Source organism: Girardinichthys multiradiatus, chromosome 8 (assembly GCF_021462225.1).
Source record: "Girardinichthys multiradiatus isolate DD_20200921_A chromosome 8, DD_fGirMul_XY1, whole genome shotgun sequence".
Lineage (NCBI taxonomy): Eukaryota > Metazoa > Chordata > Actinopteri > Cyprinodontiformes > Goodeidae > Girardinichthys > Girardinichthys multiradiatus.
In genome coordinates, this window is record NC_061801.1 from 24187961 (window position 1) to 24203366 (window position 15406).

At 39.2% G+C, this 15406-nt stretch overlaps 1 long non-coding RNA gene across 1 annotated transcript; it reads right to left on the reverse strand.

Moving 5' to 3' along the window:
* Positions 1 to 711: 711 nt before the first annotated feature.
* On the reverse strand, positions 712 to 14347 carry LOC124873074. The gene is made up of 3 exons (XR_007039431.1): positions 14200 to 14347; positions 7412 to 7651; positions 712 to 915 (listed from the first exon to the last, which is right to left on the reverse strand). It is a non-coding gene; the product is annotated as an uncharacterized LOC124873074 (long non-coding RNA).
* Positions 14348 to 15406: the final 1059 nt, after the last annotated feature.

Below are 15406 nucleotides of genomic sequence, written 5' to 3' on the forward strand. Positions count from 1 at the left end.
GTGTCTCTGTCTAATTGATCCACAGGTTGATGGTAGAGAGGGAGATTGTGTTCAACGTTCAGCAGGAGTAGGAGATGCCATATATGCATAGTCCTGGAAAACATGTCCTTCACCACCTGATGAGGAATATGCAATTAAATGAACAGTTAATTTACTTGTCTGAGATATCTTGAAAAAATACAATAGGAAATTGTGTTTCTCTTAGGGTTAGTCTGATATCAAAGATAAGTAAAGATGATATTCCTTCAGATGTAGGAGATCAAGCAGCATGATGCGACCCTTTGGTTAGTAATTCATCTCCCCCAGCCTGCATAATCAAATTGCATTTTTATACAAAGATAACCAGAATATGTATAAAATGTAGCTTTATACAACCTGGCCATATGTAAAAATATGATTCCTCCCTCTTGCTAGATTATGAATTAACCACATTTTCTGGAAAACTGTGTTCAGTTTCACTTCCCACACCCAGTTCTGAAAACTAATAGACCTGTGGAATCAAGAAATTTCTTAAACAGCACCTGTCTGTCTGGAGCTGGCTAGAAAGCCATTTCTAAGGCTTTGAGAGTTCAACGAACTACAGTGGGAGCTGTGATTTACACATGGAGAGAACATGGAGCAAAGGTGAACCTTTCTACTTGTTGCCACACAACCAAAATTAGTTCAAAAGACCATCAAAAACTCATCCAAGATGTCAAGAAAGCAATTCAATTCAATTCAAAAATACTTTATTTATCCCAAAGTGAAATATACTTAAATAACAACTCACAACAGCATCTCAAGCACTGCAGGCCACACTTAACTCAGTTAAAATCAGTGTTCATGATTCAACATTAAGAAAAACAAAGAATATAATAGCAATACGGTGGTGGTGGTGGTGGTATGATGTTCTGGGGTGCTTTGCTGCCATGGAACCTGCACAACATAATACAATGGATGGAAGCATGAATAATAATAATAATAATAATAATAATAATAATAATAATAAATAATATTTTTAGATGCTCCAAACAAAGGATTTTAATATATATTCTTTAAAATGTAGTTGTAAAATCCAAACCAAAACTGATAATAATAAAGGTGAATTAATGTTAGGAGCATAAAAAGATCTTAGAAAAAAAAAGGTTCCCCCAAGTTTTACAAAGTAGCTTTTACACACTTTGAGAGTTTCATGTCAAGCAACAGGCATGTACAAACAATAAAATGCATTTATCCTGAAATCATGATGGCTTTACATTTTAACCTTCTACTGGTAAACTGCAACATCAAACACCTACCCAGCTATGAAATAAAGCAAAACAGAAATGTTATTTATTGCATCAGTTCCTGCATGTTTATCATTTTTCTATCATCCACTGTGTGCTGAAAGCCTGTCTGAAGAGAAAGCTGCACAGGGGAGCTCAAAACCTTTAATCTGATCATGACTCTCAAAAGTCAGTGTCAATGACTATTTTGTCATGAAAAATATTACCTCTGAAAATAACCTCCATATCACAGAAATCTAACTGTATTAATGAGGAACCAACTTTGTGGCACTGAAAGCTTTGTTTTAAAGCTAAATGTGTCTCATTAACAGTCATTTTAATGCTTCAAATTACTCACCTCTGCAAAAAAGTTGTGGAAATATTCAGTGTCTGAATTACAGACACTGAATATTTTTGTTTTCCTATATGATGATCTTTATACCAAGAAACATTTCAAATCCAAATCTTTTGGATCCATAAAGGTGACTGCCTCCATACGTTACAAAAAGGTCTCAGATGGTGAGTCACATACAAATGAAAAAAGACATTCAGGTGACTTCACCTGCTATATTTGTTTGTTTCAGACATCACGTTTAGAGAGTCTCAGACATGGTCTACTGGGTCAAGTTTCCTGTACGATTATAGCACATGTCACTCTGTGGGTCAAAAGTGTCACTAGGATCTTGGTATGTGAGGAGTTGTTGACAAAAAGGATCATGTTACCAATCTAAGGGGCATTTCCTTTAGTATTTTTATGATTCTTTGATGGTGATGCGCTGAGAGAAAGGCTGGTGACTGGAATTTAAAAAAAAGTTTCACTTGACTGGCCCTGATCAGTGATCAAATGAAATGAAGCGAAAGGGAATCACAAAACCGGGTGAGAATCAAGACAGAAAACTACTTGTTTGCTGTTCCTTCAGGCTGCTGCTTTTAAAAAGGAAGTGAAACTTTAGCAGATAAAAGGAAGCTGAATGTGTTGAACACCTAGTCGATCTGTTATGTCCTTTTGAAGAGTTCAGTTCTATTGGTCACAGACCATGCTGGATTAGAAAATATAGGCAATATTTGGGAAGTTTCAGTAAGGCGAAGGGTCTTCTACAGGTCCTTCTCAAAATATTAGCATATTGTGATAAAGTTCATTATTTTCCATAATGTAATGATGAAAATTTAACATTCATATATTTTAGATTCATTGCACACTAACTGAAATATTTCAGGTCTTTTATTGTCTTAATACGGATGATTTTGGCATACAGCTCATGAAAACCCAAAATTCCTATCTCACAAAATTAGCATATTTCATCCGACCAATAAAAGAAAAGTGTTTTTAATACAAAAAACGTCAACCTTCAAATAATCATGTACAGTTATGCACTTGGTCAGGAATCCTTTTGCAGAAATGACTGCTTCAATGCGGCGTGGCATGGAGGCAATCAGCCTGTGGCATTGCTGAGGTCTTATGGAGGCCCAGGATGCTTCGATAGCGGCCTTTAGCTCATCCAGAGTGTTGGGTCTTGAGTCTCTCAACGTTCTCTTCACAATATCCCACAGATTCTCTATGGGGTTCAGGTCAGGAGAGTTGGCAGGCCAATTGAGCACAGTGATACCATGGTCAGTAAACCATTTACCAGTGGTTTTGGCACTGTGAGCAGGTGTCAGGTCGTGCTGAAAAATGAAATCTTCATCTCCATAAAGCTTTTCAGCAGATGGAAGCATGAAGTGCTCCAAAATCTCCTGATAGCTAGCTGCATTGACCCTGCCCTTGATAAAACACAGTGGACCAACACCAGCAGCTGACACGGCACCCCAGACCATCACTGACTGTGGGAATCTTACAAGCCTCAGAACAAGTACGGCAGCACCATGTTGTAGGGGCAATGTACAGCCGGAGGGACTGGTGCACACCATAAAATAGATGGACTCATCCACAGAGGTCTTCCAAATGGACAAGCATAGCCCCAAATTAAAGTCGAAAACAAAGTTGATACTTTAGAATGGCCATAGAATGGCCTCAATCCCATAGAAGATTAATTGTTTAGGACCAAGGCAACATACAAACCTGAATCAGTAACAGCAGTTCTGTCAGGAGGAATTGCCCAAAATATCAGCAAACTAACATACTATTGGGCATGGCGGTGGCGCAGGGGTAAAGCATGCGACTTGTTTACGGAGGCTACTGTCCTAGGCTGTAGCCTACAGTAGGCTTCAGTCTCAGGTTCGAGTCCCGGTCCATTGTCCTTTGCTGCATGTATTCCCCTCTCTCTCTCCACCCCATTTTTTGTCAGTCTACTTACAAAATAAAGGCCACTAGTGCCACAAAAATGAAAAAAATAAACAACTAATATACTATAGACCCAAAACATTTGACTAAAGTCACATACTTTAAAAGGTAGCTCTACCAAAAATAATGAAATGTATGTAAGTGACATACTTATCTTACTCATAACAGTAAATCTGTGATTCTTTGTAGTTGGTTTTATTTCTACCAACACCTCTGTACCTTAATCTGGAGGATTTCTAGTGATGCACTGAGAGACAGCTCTAACTTTGGGCTGTTTTTGAGAAAAGAAAAATCATTGTTTTACTTTACTATAAAAATGTTAAGACTTTTAAATATTTAAATGCAGAAAGTATCATGAAGGGTATTTTAATGTTATTTTTAGCTCTTACAGAGAAATTGGAATCCCCTTAAATCAGCAGTGGTGCAATCAGTGCATCTATGTACAAAGACTTTTTATTAGAATGTCATGTAATACAAAAGCTACACCAAGTAATAGTGCATGTTTTAGTTTTCATAAATATTTATCATTCTTAACACAAACTAGTTATGCTCCGAAATTCCAATCTTGAATTGCAGCTTGTGCCATTTAAACAAGTAGTAAAATTAATTAAGAAGTGCATCTGAATCCATTCATGGGTTGGATTTTGTTACACTATTGCCCAACCAAATGGCTAAATATAAAAAAACAATGCTTTAGATTAAGTTGACTAACTGTGATGTCGCTTCCTGCTTGTAGGATCTGCACCTCGACGGCTCAGGAGATATAGGGCGAGAATGACAAAACTATTTCAAGTTTACAGAAATGAAAGCTCAGTACTACAGCTTTGTGCAGAAGGACATTTCAGAAAGCTTGTATTGGTTAACCTTGAATTCGATAGGCTGCAGTCACAGAGAGCTACACCATTTTCCCCTCCAGTCAGCAAACAAGAGTAAAATGAGGCTATGTGAACCATCACTGGAAATGGATGACTTGGAGGAAAAGAACACATTTTAATTTGGAAAACTCTGGCTTGTATTTGGATATACGCATCTCCATGATGAATTATGTTCTTCACGACTGCCATGAGATACATACAGCTATATGTACGCATGCATTGGATTACATATGTTTAAGGAAAGTGGTATACGACCTAGATTTTCCTCCTATTCCTGACATACTCCCGATGTTTCATCTATAGGGAGCATCATTTGGATTGAACAAAAGATGCTGGAGCACGCATGCATTAATATGAAGCCAGTAAAGACCAGCCATATTCAAGCAATGAAAAGGGTGCCTTGTCTGAACTATGTGTAATGGCAAAAACTGCCTGTTTATCAGTCTATATTTACTGTACCAATCTAAACAAGATAGTATGGACTCAAGGAGCTTTGTGTTAAAAGCTCCTTGTGTCCTCTCTAGTGCATATTGATTTTTTTATCTGGATCTCTCGGCAGTTAGTCAGTAAGGTACACATAACTGATGTACTCAGTTGGCTACTTCTGCACCTTAGGAGCCACAGCCATTGTTTGAACTTCTAGATGTCTGAACCCCTTTTGTTGTGCCTTGCAGAAATATTCATACAGCTGTTCTGTCAGGTTAGGTTGTTAAACAAAATCTCAAACTTGGAACAGCACTGTTCAATCACCATTTGAAAACTGAGAAGGAAAAGAAGAGTTTGGCATAACTTCACACCTACTAAAACATGGGCTTCCTGGGTTTTCAAGATGGCGGCTTGAAGTAGCTTTTGGTAGAGCGAGCACGCCCTGTCACAGATTTTACTCTTATGACCCTCAAATAAAGTGTAAGTTAGCGATGAGTATCAGTAACAATTTTTTGAGACAGTCTGACAACATGCCGTGCAGGAATACCATATCCGACACTATGGAGAGTCCCAGTCTTTAGAGAAGCAAGGCTAACAAGGAAGCTAGTATGGGAGCTAGCGTCGAGTTGGAGGAGGGAATGGACCCAGCGGTTCGGGAGGTGATTCGCGAAGTGACTGCGAAACCCACTAAGGTCATAAAAGACAAACTTGGGCCAGTCTCTTTCCTTCTGCAAGAGCAGAGGAGACAGTTGGAGGACCATGGGGCACGCATAAAAGAAGTTGAAGCCCGGCACTCAGCTGTGGAGGATGGCATGGTACCGAACCAAGACAGGCTCGAATCACTGGAGAAATGAGTGCAGGAACTGACAGAACACATTGATAATTTAGAAAACAGAGAAAGAAGAAAAAATATTTGCATTATTGGTTTCCCGGAGGGTGCTGAAGGCAATGATCCCAGTGGTTTCTTTGAGACTTGGTTGCCTGAACTCTTAAATATCAAAACAAAAATGCGCCGCCTTAAAATGGAAAGGGTGCACCGCACTACAAGTCAGGTCCCATCCTCCGGCCAGAGATCAAGTCCTGCCCTGGTGAGGCTCCATAACGTCCAAGACAAACAGCGGATTATGAAAGCAGCATGGAAGATAAGTAGGAATAACCTGCCCTTAAAGTATGAGAATGCCACTCTGATGATCTTTCAGGATTTCTCAGCTGCTGTTGTGTGGAAACGTTATGAGGAGGTGAGGAAATGTCTTTGTGTTATCGGTACTGACCACATAATTGATCTACCCCACTCTGCTGATAGAAACCCTGTCATAAAACGTTGTGGTTTGTTTGGATCAATGTGCAGACTGATGCTTGTGAGTCGCATGGTGAGTAGAAAGTTGTTTTTTTAAATATTAATAATAATAACAACTTACATGGGTAAGCTAGAACAGGGACACTAACATGGACATGGAGCCAGGAAGCAACGGAGAAGCATTCGGTGTAGCAATCAGGGATGAAAACAGGAGGAACCAGCAAGGAACAATGAAAACCAGGTAGCTAACATACTGAGGGAGGTGGAGTATGAACCAATGAACCAGGAGAGGAGTTAATCAGGAGAATGTGAGACAGCTGGGGACCAGGGATGCAGGAGAACTGAGGGAGAGTGACCAACAGAAGAGCAGGGAGTACAAGGAGTAACCAAAACACATCTAAATGAACTGAAGGAAGTAAACAATGAAACCAACTAAAGAACATAAACAGGAAGGAAACCAGATCTAAATGGAAATGTAACTAGACACCTCTAACACCGGAACCCAGGAAGCAACAAAACTAAAGGATGCCATGGAGGTACTATAATACTAATATGTTGACTTTAAACATATGCGCTTGGAATGTAAATAGTATTCATACACCTGTTAAGCAGAGAAAGGTCTTGAATTATCTCAGGAGAGGGCAGGTTCACATAGCTTTATGACAGGAGACACATTTGGACTCTGTAGAACATTCTAAACTAGCACAGGGGGGGTTGGACATGTCTTCTTATAATTTACATCAAGTAGCAGAGGCACAGCTATTTTAATTAGGAAAAACTTACCGTTTAAACTTATTCACTGTGTATAGGATGGCCGTTATGTAATCGTGAGAGGTGTTTTAAATGGAGTGTAAATTGCAATTATAAATATCTATCATCCCCCTGGTCACCCGGGGGACTTTTTGGTCACTGCCTTTATAAAATTAGTGGACCTAAATGTTCCTTTGTAGGAGGAGATTTAACGATAGTATATAGATTGGTACAACATGAATGCACTTAAGAAAAGAATCTACTAGATGTTGTGCTCTCCACACACCTACAGTACGTGTAGCTGCTGTTTGGGTACAGAAACCTGTGTCTCTCTGGCTTGATATTGTCATCATTATAAGAAGTTTTTGGACCCACATGCAGAAACTACCAGGAGATTAATACGTTTTAAAGCACTATTATAAGCTGCATAGGAAGAGAACCTTGGCAGTTTGGTCAGGCCTACCACTAGGAGAGAGAACAGAGAGGATGAGTAGGGGCTCAGTGTAAGAAGAAAATAACCAAGGGGGAAATGGCTTACTGATGTCAGCGGAGTTACAGTTGGGGAGGGGATGTTGGATGTAGGAAGGCGGTCTCGTCTGATGGCGGAGGAAGCAGTTCCATGGAGGACAGACAGGGTCTTGGCATGAGGAGTGAGAGAGCACAGAATAGCGCAGGAGTCAGGCTGAGATCTGGAAGTGTGGAATCCAGGAGATAGAGTCCGGGATTGCCATGTAGGAAGCAACAAAGAGGAAACAACAGCCAGGGCTTTGGGAGGCACCTTCAGAATGGAGGAGAATTTAAGGTTAGAGCGATTACAAAACTCAGATAATCTATACAAGGCTCAGAGGGCTAGAAAGAAAAATATGCTCCCTTGATGAGCCTGATCCCTCACAGGTGTGAGGGAAGGTAGCAGCACAGCTCTGCCCTCCAACAGAAGCTGTTATGAAAAAGCAAAACAAATGACCGCACAACCCAGATCCTAACAGATATAGAGTTCCATGTCCAACTCCCCCCTGGAAAACCTGTTGTTTTTGAAATAAATGAAATTTCTGAAGATGTCTTACCGTAATCCACTCACATTATTTACTGTTAAAGCTTGGCAAAGAGTTCAAAGGCTTGAGGGCACGTCTCAGTTTACATCTCTTGTGACTCCGTTGTGTGATAATCCCCTTTTTCTACCTGGGACCTGTAATTCTGGTTTTTGGGTTTGGGCAGGAAGAGGTAACTCTTGCTCCCCTTTCTGATTTAATGGTCCCAACCTAATGTCTTTTGATCAGTTATGTAATAAATATAATATTCATAGACATGATTTTTTCCTGTACTTACAAGTGAGGGACTACATCCGAAAAAACACAACAATACTTAGAGACCAAACTGTCTCCGATTGTAAAAAACAGTTGTTTAAGCCAAAACTTAGAAGCTCTGTTAAGACTTGCTATACTTTGCTAAAAGAATATGGGGCTGCAAATGTAGCTCATCTGAAAGGGACATGGAAAGAACTAGTTATAGGAATCATTGAATAGGCCTGGGATGAAATTTGGGAAAATGCTAACTCGTTGAGCATCTGAATAGGGTAAAAGCAATCCAACTAAAAATTTTGCATCGTGCTAATATATTTCTCTCTCAATGCCATCGATTTAGTTCTGACCTTTCTCCGCTCTGCCCTAAGTGTAAAACAAAAGTGGGTAACCTTAACCACTGATTTTGGTCCTGTAGAGAAATTCAGCAATTTTGATTATTTGGATCTTTTCTGCTGTTACTGAATGTAACTAGGAATGCTACTAGGAATGGCACATAACAACATTAAGGGGAAACGTGAAAAACAACTTTACATGATGCTTACATTTTGTGCAAGGAATTGTATCCTTCTAAACTGGATTACAGACAGGGCTCCATCTAAATTACAATGGCAGGGGACTGTTTTTGAACAAGCAAGTTACACAATAGAGAGAATATGTTTCATAAAGTTTCAGACCCTTTTATGCTGTATGTTGGTCTGGAAATTTCAGCTATTTTTTTGCGGGACTTACTTCCCTACTTCCTTATACATGAGTGTACATAAATCTTTTTTCTTCTGTCTTCCAAAGGGAACTCTGAGGTGGCCACTTTTACTTTTGAGCTGGTTGTTGCTGTTGTTGTTTTGTTGTTCTGTCTTCTATTTTGTTATGCTTCTGTTTGTACAAAATTAAAACCAATAAACATATTTTGGGGAAAAAAACACCCAAAAAACATGGTCGTCGACCTAAACTGACAGCCAAGGAAAGGGGAGCACTAATCAGAGAAGCAGGAAAGAGAAGCATGATAACTCTGGAGGACCTGTAGAAATGCACAGCTCCATTAGTAGGTCTGAGTTTATGGAAAAGCTGTGAAAAGAAAATCCTTGTTGTCAAAAAGCCACAAGAAGTCCTGATTGAAGACACAAGCCACATGGTGGTAGAATCATGTTGTGATGATGCTTTTCTTCAGCAGGGACAGAGACGCTGGTCAGAGTTGATGGGAAGATGGAGAGATCTATATACAGGGAAGTCTTTGAAATTTTGAAAGCAGTGCATCCTTTTCTTTCCAAGTCATAATTATGGCCGACTTTGTTTTAGTCTATCACATTAAATGCCATTAAAACACTGTAAAGTTTGTGGATGTAATGTTACATAATGTAGAACATTCCAGGGGTGTAAATACTTTTGAAAGAATTCACAACATAAACAAAACAGGGATTGTTCTTCATATCTGAAAGCAACCTCCCAAGGTGACTACAAATGGTCAAGGTATGATGAAGCCAAGAAAATATAAACTGTCAATGAATTCTTTTAAAGAGATTCTGATATCCCCCAAACTGGACCTTTTGTTGTGTAATAGTCTCAGTAATTATATGTTTGACTCTGTTATAAAAAGAGACAGCTACTATCCCCTCCCCCCTGCCAAATACTCCTTAAAGACACACTAACAAGCTTTCTTCACTTTATGCAAGCACCTTGGATGAACAATGCAGGTCACTGTTTTAAAGACACCCTTTAAAATGATTTCTGATTGGTCTCCTGATCCACAAATGTTGTAGCTCCATGCAGTACTGAATGTTTAAAGACAAACAGTCAAGTGGCTATAAAAACGTTCTTCATGGGGTAAAATCATCCACACCTGGACATTTGTTTGGAAGGCAGGATGTAAAGAACACGGAGATCCTCAGATAAACACCCCATTTCCATCTACTATTAACTTTGTTTCTTCTAGATCTGTCTGTTGAGTGTGCATGAAAGAAATCCTGATGTCATCCATTGATTTAAGGACTTTCTTAAGCCTAAAGTTCAACATTTAGCAGTTGCAATGGTAGGCCTATACTGCTGGAACTGTGCAAACAATTAAAATGATATAACTTAACTACAAATATGGCTCCGTGTATTATAGTGTAATGCATTTAAGTCCTATACAATACTAAACTAAAAACATTTCTACTGGGCATTTCATCAGGATGCATTAATTTAGGTAATACAAACACATTCTTTTTATCTGTATAGTCCAACCTCTACCTGCACAGAGGCCTTATTACTTAGCTCCAGGAACAGTGTCATACTGATGAGCATTTAAAATATAATATATATACATATATATATATGTATATATATATATATATATATATATATATATATATATATATATATATATATATATATATATATATACAGCTACAGCTCTTCTGAGTCTTTCCACATGGTTTATGAGTGCTTTATGGGATTTTTTCATCATTCTTCCTGAAGCACAGTTGCCTTCTTCTTCACCAAACTGTCATGTCTCTATGGACCTGGCGAACCTTGCTTTGTGTACTGCTGCCCAATTATGTCATAATATGAAGGGGTCATTCTCAAACTGCATAAAAGGTCAGGAGACCATGTATCCTAGGTTGTATATTGCATTCAATAAAAGCAATGGGGCCAAGCCCAACTCCTGAAAAGCAATCCCACACTGTACTCTACCCTCGCATAAGCAAGACACTCTGCAGACTACAGTCAGATAATTGTTCTCTTGGCAACTACCAAATCCAGATTCGTCCACTGCCAGACATCGAGGCGAGATTTGTCACTCCAGAGAACGTCTCCACTGCTCTAGAGTCGAGTGATGCCGTACTGTACACCACTGGATTGCACTTGATGATATAAGGTTTGGATGCAGCTGAAAACCCATTTCACCCAACCTCACTATGGCTTGTGCCTCACTATTCTAAGGCAAAACAAATTGGTGACCTGTGTGCTCTTTGCACTTGAGGATCTGCTAACTTCATTGTGCTTTTACTTGACATTCCACTTCGTGGCTCAGTATCTGTTGCTCCATTTTCTCCAACTTTTTTTTCTTTTTCTAATACAACTAGCAGTTCAATGTGAAATATTTAGTAACAAAGAAATTTCACAACTTGGCTCATTGGAAGGGTATCCTTCTATTACAGTACCACTATGGAACTCATCGAGTCTCATGAAAGCGACCCATTCTTTCACAAATGTTTGTAGAACCAGTCTGCATGCCTAAGTGGTGATTTTATTCATCTGTGGAAATTAAAGATGCAAACAAATGCTTTACGCATACAGCATATGTGCTGTTTGTTGAGGACCTAACTGCTGACAGAAGTGGTGCAGTCTCATGGTGATTGATTCATTTTAATGACTAACCAAAAGTCCAGAGCTTACGAATCCTTAGAGGCAGGGAGGGAAATCCCTAAGGTACCAAGAGCTGTGAAGAACAGCACAATTTACAGAGCTGAACTGCAGAGAAAAACTTAGAAGGATCAGGAAATAAAAGCAGAAGAAACATCAGAGTAATGCAATGCGAGTCTTTTCCACAGACCTTTGAGAGTAAATTTACCCCCTGAAAAAGCACCCTGGCTCTTGTTTCAATGATTACCCCTGTTGCTGTTTGGGGTAAGTCTCAAAAATAAAGTCATGAACAAGATGTTAACAGCTAGCATCATCAGTAAAAGCTAGCCACTTGTTTAACTCTTCAAGCTATTTCTTTTCATGTAAACTGTTTATAAAGCTGCAACAATAGCTATGTACTTTGGTAAATTCAATTCAATTCAGTTTTATTTATATATCGCCAATTCACAACGCATGTTGTCTCAAGGCACTTCACAAAAGTCAGGTACATACATTCCAATTAGTCCTAAACATTGAACAGTGCAGTCAGAGTTAGTTATTTATTCAAATTGGATAAAAAGTTTTTCTGTCTAAGGAACCCAGCAGATTGCATCCAGTCAGTGACTTGCAGCATTCACTCCTCCCGGATGAGCATGTAGAGACATTGGACAGTCACTGGCGTTGACTTTGCAGCAATCCCTCATACTGAGCATGCATGTAGCGACAGTGGAGAGGAAAAACTCCCTTTTAACAGGAAGAAACCTCCAGCAGAACCAGGCTCAGTGTGAGCAGCCATCTGCCACAACCGACTGGGGATTTGAGAGAAAGAACAGAGCAGAGACACAAAAAGAACACAGAACCACTGATCCAGGAGTACTTTCTATGGGAAGGAGAAGTAAATGTTAATGGATGTAGCTCCTTTAGTCGTTTCACCTATAAGAAAGAACAGATAAACTCTGAGCCAATTTTCAAGGTTAGAGTCTGAAAAAGAGCACATATAATTAGTTACAGTAAAAGCTCAGTCAATCGCCATGTCTAGGAGAGAGAAAGGGTTAAACACTAAAAGACAGGGCTATGTGGATCATTGGTAAAGGGTGAGCATTAAGTTGCTGCCACCAAAAGCTTGGACGATGCCCCTCTCCACAAAGGTGTCACAGGAAGACACAGAGTCAGGCCAGGTGTAGCTTCTAGGAAGAGAATAGAGAAAACAAAGTTAAAAGCTGAAATAACAGCAAATAATGCAAAATTGGAGAGTAGTGTGAAAATGTAGTGAAGAGGGTGAAAGTGGTCATTATGTCCTCCAGCAGCCTAAGCCTATAGTAGCATAACTACACAGATAGTTTCAGTTCAGATTGTTTAGTTAAACGGCGCATATTTACAACAATGTCGTCTCAAGGCACCCCACAAAGGGTCCCACTGATGGTCATTGTTATACTAAAAACCACAAGGATCGGGATACCTCTCTCTGCCGAGTTCACATTTTAAGTAGCAGTTGTGTGTATTTGCTGTAGTACATGGGGAATATGTGATAATCCAGTGGACTCGAAGACGTTTCCTAACCATACCTTCTTCATGGTGCATAGCCATCTGTCATTCAGAGATCTTCAAGGAGTTCCTGGTTCTGTTGCTATTTGTAAGAAATATTCGATGTACAAGAACTACTCGTAGCATTTTGAATCTTATCCTGCTGCTCAGTTTTTTTCCATCCTTATATTCATCTTTGCAGATGATTGATTGATGTTAGACTCCATCCCCCCCCCCCACCCCAGGATACAAGAAGCCCATTTGTCACACAAGAAGCCTCGGATCAGCCTTGGACGGTCTGAGAACTGGTAATAGCTGCCATCTGGCAGAACACACTAGCATGCACCTCAGCATGGCCTGCAGGAAGGAGGAACGTAGAATTGAAACACAGGTTTCCAGTGTCAAATAAATCCACACAAACTAAAAGACAAATCCCCTGGGGGGTATTTCCTTTTACTTTTAGCTTTTATTTAAAAAATTAGATCTACACAGAAGGTCCATCTTTCTATTTCTTTATATTCGTTAGTTTACTTAAATTTCTTCAAACCCCACATTCATTCAAATATATAGTTGTTGCTGAAGCTTTTTTCTTTTTTTGTTTTATTAGTCACATTCTGGTACAGCAGAGGAACCCCACACTGGTCCAATGTTAGCCTGTGCTTTCTTAATTTGAAGTCTGTAATCTAAGACGGGTGTTACACTGGGGAAGAATGATTACAGGAATGTTTAAACAGGTGAATTATTTAGCAGAGTGAATGTCACCTGTGAGAGGAGCATAACAGAGAACTGAGGGGAAGGGATAAAGGTCGAGGTAAGACTAATAACCAAAAATAAAACGGGTATTATGGTTTAAAAAAAGAGAAACTAGAGACAATCGCACAAGTCAGAATAATTACATTAAATTGTCAAAGAACAGAACACAAGAACCAGAAATCCCAAAAGTGTGAACCAAATATGAAATACGTGACAAAACCAGGAAATGATAAATTGTGAAAATTCTGTTATTCCAAGATAGCCTTTTTTATTTATGTCTCATGAGTTTGTTTTTGATCACAAGATGAAAATGGTGATGGTTTTAGGATTACACAGTTTCTTTCATGTTTCATGAGGTTGAATCAGGACCAAAATGCAGACAGTGGCTCAGGGGCAACACAGCGTGAGAGATTATTAAATTATAAATTACCTGCAAACTTACTTGAAGAACTTAGAAGAATCAGGACACAGAGCATAGAACATGAAGCAGATTACAGACATTGAGCAGTAAACGGTAGAAATGAGAGGAGAAAACCAAGAAGCTTACATACAGGGGAGAACGTGGAGAGAAGGCAGCAGGTGAGAGTAATCAGGTGGAAATGAGCAACAGCTGAGAACAATGAAGGCAGAGTGAGCTGAGGGAGAGACGAGTATAATTAAGTGGGGCAGACAGGGAGGAACATAGGGAGGAAATCTAACAGAATATAACTGTACATGAATAAAAGAAGTAGCTAAGAATAAAGTTCCAAGAGGAATGAACTAAAATGGCAGCAATAAGACAACATAAAAAGGAAAGAAACAAGGAAAATAAAGAAACCTAACACTGCAGGATCATGAAAGTTTCCGTGTTTCAGTGTTGCTGTCATAAATCTTTGAGATTTATTTTTAGGTATTGAGTCGATAAATTATCTTCTATGTAACGGTTCGTGCTTGAATAGGTTGTAGGTATGATTTTATTATTTCTGATAAAGGCATTTTTATATTTTAAATTAGATTTTATAGTTTTTTTTTATTATATCTATCAATATATTTCTTTTTAGTTTTTTGAATGCTCTGCCTTGTGAAGCACTTTGAAAGCTGCTATATAGATGCAATGTACTCGGTGCGACAACGATGAGCTTTATGCAACAGCAGCTAGTGACCCTTTCTATTTTAATCCGGCCTTTGGAACATCTAGGAGAAATCAGCTGATTGTGCGGATCGCATAAGAACATTGAGAAGATCACTGAAATGTGATGCAGCTACAGTCATTTTAACAGTTAATTACATTTAAAAAAAAATCTAAAATGACAGGAAGCCAGTGAAGAGACGCCAGGGTTGGAGTGACGAATTAACTTTTAGGTCCAGTAGTGTTCTGTACAGTCTGTAGTCGATGAAAGGTTGATTGATCCAGAACCCCTTTTGGCACCCAATGTGGCCTGTTGAGCAGTCCTGCAACCTGTTATGCATTGAACTGTTTGACCATCACAGGTTACCTTTTATCAACCTGCAATGGTTTATCCCCAACCATGGCCATTTTTTCCTGCTTTCAGCACATAACATTAAAACCGTTTGTTTGAAAGCAAGCACATGCTTCATCTCAGAAGATGTCATCATGACAAAATAATTTGTATTATTTACTTTACCTCTGGGTAATT